The sequence below is a fragment of the Schistocerca serialis genome, chromosome 3 (assembly GCF_023864345.2).
Source record: "Schistocerca serialis cubense isolate TAMUIC-IGC-003099 chromosome 3, iqSchSeri2.2, whole genome shotgun sequence".
Lineage (NCBI taxonomy): Eukaryota > Metazoa > Arthropoda > Insecta > Orthoptera > Acrididae > Schistocerca > Schistocerca serialis.
Window position 1 is genome coordinate 185,472,699 of NC_064640.1, and position 8,001 is coordinate 185,480,699.

Below are 8,001 nucleotides of genomic sequence, written 5' to 3' on the forward strand. Positions count from 1 at the left end.
CAGTTAACGGTACCCGAAGTACACTCCGCCACACAACGGCAATATTGATGAAGATGTAGTCCTTCCATGCGTATGGTTTTGGTTGGCGTACTGCATTCGAAATTCAGCGGGGATCTCCAAAACCAGCACCACTGAACTATTGTGAATTGGCGCTGCCGATGGCACATTACATTCGCAAACAGCAGGAACTCGCGCCATATTTGGGTTTTTCTGTGGATTCTCTAAACTTATTAAGAACAATTTCTCAGTCATATTTTTCGTATTTAAATAACAAATTAATCAGACTGCCAATTTGTTTTTGTAAAAAGTTAGAAGCTGGTGTTTGTGTGATACGTAGAAACTGAAAAAATAAGGAAAACATAACTTTTAGCATTGAGGAATACATTACTTTAATAGCAATAGAGTCTAACAAATGTTTATCATTTTAAAAGAGTTAAACACTGAAACTTTCACGAATGAAATGAAATATATAGGATAAAGACATTGTTCAGTCTGATATATCCTTGACATTCCGCAAATGTATCACCCACATTTTGAAGAAATGAAACTTAGGAAAATAGCATGTTCCTTGTGCAACTAGAGCAAATACCATATAACAATAAATTATTAATACAGTTTATTTTATATTGTTTGCAGCAAGTAATTTCTGATTTCTGGTGTTTTCATACTTTACAATAGTGCTACAAAGTGCTAGAAGCCAGATTTCAGCAGCTGTTCATAGTTCCTGCGCATCGGTGATGCATCCTTGGTGAAAACGATTTTCAAAAAATTTTCTTAATGTACAAGTATTTGTACATAAAGTCATTGACGATCAGATCAAGTAATTCACAAATATGAGGGTAAAATCTTAGTCTTCTTTCCTCTAACGTTCTGTAATACATTCAGGTTGGAGTCAATGCTTGGTCAGGTGAAAATCTTGGTATGCGACAGTGTCACTCTGGTAAACATGCCATCCGTCAGATAGTCTCTTAGCGATTGCTTCCTCTCGTCTACCACACTGGAGCGCGTGGCTAACAGAGCGAGACTGTGTCATAATATGTCATGTTAATATACTGGAATCGTATTACGGAGGACAGCGCGTCAAACCTGCGTCCGAACATCGAAATTTAGGTTTTCCGTGATTACACTAAACCTTTAAATATGAATATTTTAGGTTAGACTGTACCGTGACTGTTATTGACGTTAAATGAAACAACAAGTTTACTGTTACCAATCACTGTTTACAGATTTTCACCTGTAAACTCTAAACCTCATAAAGTGAATTTCGGGATGGTTCCATACAAGTTCCCGAGCTTGTACTCCGTCTCTGCTGACCTCGACATCGACTTGGCGATAAGCCTCAATCATTTATTTTTACTCTTGTTTCCTCAGTGTCGTGACATTGCCTGAGTTGTATCAGAAACTTTGGCCCTTCTTCACAATTTTTATTTGCCTTTCAGACTTCCGTAAATATGATCGAATTCGATACGTGAGAAGTGAATCAAAATGCTGAAAAGACGGCGTTCAAGTTTATTTTAAGAATTATTTCGAAGTTGCGCATCCCGTTAATATATACTCGTTTTGCATCAAATCCACAGTCGTAATGCTGAACACACAAACTCTCGTTACATATAACTCCAGTGCTCCTGTGGGAGGCGAGACTGAAACCCACACTCTCCACTTTACGGGACAGTGGCTCTTGCCTGTTATCATTTAAGGTTTCTCAGCCGCTCTTAGTCTGTTCTATGGCACAGCTGCGAGTCAAAGTTGAGATACGGAAGAGTCATGCTGAATACCACAAAGACTGTCTGTGTGTCCATTTAGAGTTTCTAACATTCTGCGTGGTGTCTGTTCTTCTATATCGTGTCTCCCTACCACTTCCGCGCAATGACGCTCTGAGCGTGTTTTTTAGGGAATTGACTAGTCTGAACCTGGGACCTGTTGCTGGTAAGGAGGCGTCAGACCACACATGACATGTAGAGTTCAGAAGAGTTCAGTGAGACCAGCGATGATATAACCAAATACTTAATGTTTTTTAAGAAGTTTGTTATTGAAAGTGAGGAGTCTTTCACATCGATTTTCTTAGATATATTGTTTTTATAAATGTAGTAATTAAGTAAAATCTATTCCTAACACATTTTCTAAATATCATGTACAAGTAAAATGTTTTTGTTTCTAGACACTCATTTCAACATTGTTACACTAACAAATAAGAATTATTTCCAAGAATTGCTTTGACAAAGTAATATACATACACAAATATTGAGCTATTATCCTAACAAATGGTACAAACGTTAAAAAAAAGGGAAAACATCCAACAAGATAATTTTTTATTCTTTGTTTTTATAAGGAGAAAATAAGTAAAATATAGTTATTCTTTTATTTTTACTAGGAGAAAATAAGTGGCATATAGTTTTAGTGTTTATTATATCTTACTTTTGTTCTTTATATACTGTCCATTTCAGAACTAATGACATATTTTTATCGATAGTCTATTTTTTACTTAAGTCCATAGTCAATGACTGTTATTTTGTAGTTTATCAGCTGTCTGGTGGGCTTAACTTATTTAGTTTTTCACGTGTTTCTTTTGCACAATTCCTACATCACATAATTTGATTTCACACATTCACACAATCCTATGAATGTTTAAGCATGAGGTTGGTGAATGTTTCTTTTTGCATGAAGGTGATGGACTTGAGCGAGATGGATGTGGGCAAGTATTTGATGTACAGCTTCATTCATTGTTCCTTGTTGGCTTTGCAATTGTGTGTTGCTGTTGTGGAGGTCCCATAATGGAATGGAGCTGTGAGTGCAGAATCTCGTGGTTTACTTGCTTTGTATGTGTGAAAGTCATCGTTATGTGTCGCTGAAAGCGGTCGTTTTTCGTGGTAATACTTCGCAGAAAACTAGTCTACAATGAGATAGGGATTTGGGAAGGTATGTCGTCTATTCTTCACCCATCTTCTTGCTTGATCTCAATCTTGCGAATCTTCAAGTTCTTTTCTTCCTACTTTTTCTGTGCTTCTTACTTGCTTCTTGGTTCTTCTCTGGGCAGGATATGGAAATATTTATTGATAACTAGTCGCTATGAAGTTCTCCTCCTAGTAACAGTTTGATAAATTGTTTGGGCATGTCATTTTTACTTTGTGGAAGTTTTCTTCAGTTTCGTGCATCAGCGTGCTGTTTAATATTTTTTTTGCCAGTGGTGGCTTGCCCAAGCGGTCTTCTTGTCGGGCCGTTATTTGCTCGCTCCACTGAGTCGGGGCGTTCGGAGACCCTTCAGGCGTTCGGTGTCCTGTCGTGTCTCTGCAGGGTTCTGCCACTGTGTGGTTCCGTATTCTGTCACAGCAGGGTTCCGCCACCCTGTGGTTCAGCTTGGCAGCAGATTTATTTACTGCCCACTTCGGCTACAAGGGCCTTCTGTTGGTCTCACTGTCCTTTCCCTTCTCTCGACGCTTCTGCCTTGTAGGAATCGTGTCTTGCTAATTACGTCCTTTCCTTTCTTGATACTTCTCGCGTTGCAACTTGTGGGTCATTGCATCTCGTCCTTGCTGAAGTTTTTACAATGGTTCTTACAAAATGTTTTACTTATAATCATCTAACATATGTCTAGTACCTTCATTGCTTTACACCTTCTTAAAAGCGTTACAAATTTCAGCACCCTTTCGATGTTACAATTCTAAGATATTTTGAGTCTTAACGTCTACAAGAATCCTCAAATTCGTTTTTTATTTTTGTGTAGTGTCATGATGTATAGCATCTTAGTATTTCATGCTGTTAGACTATCTACGCTTTATCCCTTCACCTTAGTCTATGGTACTATTGGTGTTATTTTTGTTTTTGTTTTTATTCAAACTACTTTATTTTTCCCACCTTCCTCTCTCTTCATTCTTCTTTCTCCTGACGATCTTATCTGCAACATAATCTTCAAATATTGTGCTGATTATTTATCAGTAATAAAATAATCTTCAAACTTGTATTAAAAGTGTTTAATACTGCCAGTCCTAGGTAAAAATACCTCTGCGTCATCTCATAAAATACCCTCTAATTCTCTTTTACTGTGTTCCGTAATACCTTGAACTTCTTGCAATTTTTCGTCAACTTCTTTATGGACTTCTAACATGAGTTCAGGCGATTCCCCCTTTTGTGCATACCATTCTAATTCTTCATCCTCTTTATCTCGTATCATTCTTAATTGTTTGTTTATAACTGGTATTTCTTCTAATTCTAGCTTTTGCTCAAAGAGAAGTGTGACATTCCCAAATGTTATGCTACCTTTCCCCATATCTATTATCGCTTGTCTCTCATTTAAAAAATCTGTACCTATAATCAAATCTACAGTTAGTTTAGGTATAATCACGAAGTTGGCTTCGATATTTTGACCTTGACGCGAAAGAGTTTTCCTTGCTTGTCTCGTAACTTCCACAGCATTGTTTCTAATAGGACCTCTTACTTTAATCTTACGTGTTTTCAGAACTGACAATTTCTCATTGGCATTACACTGCATGAATAAATTTTCTGAGGTCGCAGTCAGTTCACTTCTGCTATCAATTACAATATTGACTGGGATATGCTTTACCATGGCATTCACAATTGGTTGAACGTGAAAGGGTTAGTTCTGTTCTTCTTCTTCTTGCATCAACGAATCCTCCACTGAATCATACATGGGTCTTTTTAGGAATTTCCCTTGTGAATTCGAACTTTCTGTAGGATAAGCTTTGACTGCTACTTCTCTCTCTTTTATTTCCTCTTCTCTATTTCTTCCTTCATTTACGCGTTCTTCAGCATCCTCTACTTTTTCCTCATCCTCGTCTATCTTCTCCTTCTTCGTCGCTACTTCCACATAATCGCATCTAAATGCTCTAATTATCGCTTCGTAACTTCCTTCATTATATACGTTGGGTTGTGTGTCCACTCGTAACTTATTTTCAACTTCTGTCGACTGCACATTATCCTCACTGAATTCGCTTTCCCTGGTTTCCATCTCAAATAGCTCTACAATACTCATTACATCGTCCTTTCCTCCTACATTCGTTGTGCATGCCTCTGGTAATTCATCTTCCACGTTAGTATTCTCCCAATTAATTTCGTCCTAACACTATATTGTTATTTTCTTGCTTCGTTTTCATCTGGTCCCTGCGGATTTGTTTCTTCCTTCTTCTCTTCTCGTGATAAGATTTTTACTTCTCTGTTCAAGGTGCTGCAGTTGTCCTGGGTCGGTGCGTCATTCTCTTTGGCATGGGCTCTTAGCTGTCAATTCGGACGTTTATCGGGGATTGGTGGTCTTACCTCCACCTCTTCTATCTGTATTCTCTTTTCTTGTTCAGCTTGTTGATAGTGGTTTCTTTGTTGATAATTTGTCGGTCTATTGGTTCTCCAGTACCCTTTCCGGTTGTCGTTATTCCCTCTGTAATAGTTGTTGCCGTTCCTGGGTGAATTATAGTTATTGGCATATTCTCTTCTAAATCCATAACCGGTTCTTTGTTTAAATCTATTGTCGTTTCTTGGTGCGAAGTTATCACATGGTTCGTAATTATTGTTTCTTCGTACTGTTTCTTGTGGATTCCACTGCTTTTTGCTTTCGTTTTCACGTGCGCTTCGTCTTTTTCTTGCGACATCTTCCGAAAATATGAACTCTAGTTCCCTTAGAATACCATTAAATGCTTCGACGTCATTGCCTCCGCGACCTACTAATGATTGCTGGTATTTCAATGGTAGCTTCATCGCGCATAATTTAATCAACTCTCCGTCACTGTATGGTACAAAAAAATGTTCAAATGTGTGTGAAATCTTATGGGACTTATCTGCTATGGTCATCAGTCCCTAAGCTTACACACTACTTAACCTAAATTATCCTAAGGACAAACACACACACCCATGCCCGAAGGAGGACTCGAACCTCCGCCGGGATCAGCCGCACAGTCCACGAGTGCAGCGCCTTAGACCGCTCGGCTAATCCTGCGCGGCACTGTATGGTACATCTAAGCATTGATTTTTCTTTGCCATTAATTCGAAAAATTTCACGGGACTCTTCTCACCTGAATTTTCAAAATATGGGTTCTGTAATAATTCGTACTTCACTCTGTTCTGTGCTTCGCTGGACCAATATCGTGAGAGAAACTTCTCTCTGAAATTTTCGTACGATCGGCATGTCGCTGCATCATTCTGCATGGTTTCTGCGACTGTTCCTGAAATGTGTGCACATATAAAGTCTAATTTGTGTGCTAGCGTCCAGTGTTCTGGTAATCCCACTCGGAGTTGATCAATAAACGTTCGTGGATGTAATGAGTTTCCTTCTCGAAAGTGTTGACATTTTCTGACTGTGAGGAAATGATCGTTGTCGTACTTCGTCATAGTTCCATATGAAATTCGCGATTCTTCGCCACTTTTGTTTCTGATCATTTCTCCCGTCGTTCTTTCCGGTTGTGGTAGATCCATTGGATATTGTCCACTGTAACTTTCGCCTACCCTTGCGTAGTATCGTTGGAGTGGTACGCAATAATTTTCTTCCATCGGTTGTGAACGTGTAGCTGAATGCATTGCACTGTACTCTTCGCGACCTGGCTTTCCATTGTCAGGTATTGGTTCGGTATCTTGTCTGGCTAACCTTGCTGCTTCATTGCACGATCCAAACTGTCTTGAAACATACATTTGTGGTTCCGCATGTGTTTGTGATGACGTTTGTTCATCAAGAATTTCGAAACGTGTTTGTTGCTGTGCAGGCTGTCTGATTTCACTTAGGTTACTTAACGCCTGTGATTGGAATCGCAAATGCGTAATATCTTCATTAATTGCTTGTTTTTCCGGTGCTGTTACAGATACGGATGTGGTTGCAGACTCTGTGCTTGTTCGATCCTGTTCACTACGCTCTTCAATGGTTTGCAACAACTCTGTTCGCAATTTCTGAAATTGTCGCTTCGTTTGCGCTTCTATTTTGACAGTGTAACACACTGTTTGCAACAACTTCACGCGCTGTACCTGCTGCTTGTCTAGTAATGTCGTTTATCTGTTTCTCTAGTTTCTTGACTTCTCCCTGGATGTTGTTACGTAATGTTTTGATCAGCTACTGTTTTCGACTATGTATGCCTTTCAAAAAAAATTTTTTTAACAGGATATTTTTCTGACCTAGTTATGCATGTGGTCGACCTTCAATCATGGTATTTTACCATCCTGGCAGGGTCGCCATTCTCTAACATTCTGCATGGTGTCTGTTCTTCTATATCGTGTCTCCCTACAACTTTCGCGCAATGACGCTCTGAGCGTGTCTTTTAGGGAATTGACTAGTCTGAACCGGGGACCTGTTGCTGGTAAGGAGACGTCAGACCACACATGACATGTAGAGTTCAGAAGAGTTCAGTGAGACTAGCGATGATATAACCAAATACTTAATGATTTCATCGTCAGCTCCACTGCACTCCCTGTAAAAAAATCTTAATACTAACTAAATTTAGTGGAAGGGGTTAAAGGCTATCCTATTTTTATTCAGCTGGTAAAATAGCGTCGAAAAAGCAGTTAAGTTTACTGTTGGAAATTTTATTCTACTCACAAAACATTGTTTATAAATTGCACTATTGATAAAAGGAAATGTTTTCATGCAGGATGGTAAAAACCAACTGCGTTCAACAAAAATGTGAACGAAAATTCCCTGAATGGGTTTCCAAGTTCTACGATGGATTGAAGGATGACCTATGCCATATCACATCTATAATCTAGGTTTAAATTAAGTTTCGCAAAAGAGAAAACTATCAAAAGTGACCCTCATTTATCTTTAATTACTTATCTAACTTGCTGTAAATTACAGTGGCTGATGTGGCTTCTCAATAACTATATAACAGAAAAATCATCGCGTTTCAGATTTTTACTTCAAGTGGCAAATGTGAACACCATGAGCTTTAATTGACGATCGACACTAGTATTACGCAAAAAGGGGGTGTAACAGATGAGACTTCTGCAGTTCTGAGTGAAGCTTTATGCGCTGTTATGCGGCATTGCGTGCGTACATTACTTTGTCCGTGTTCGTCA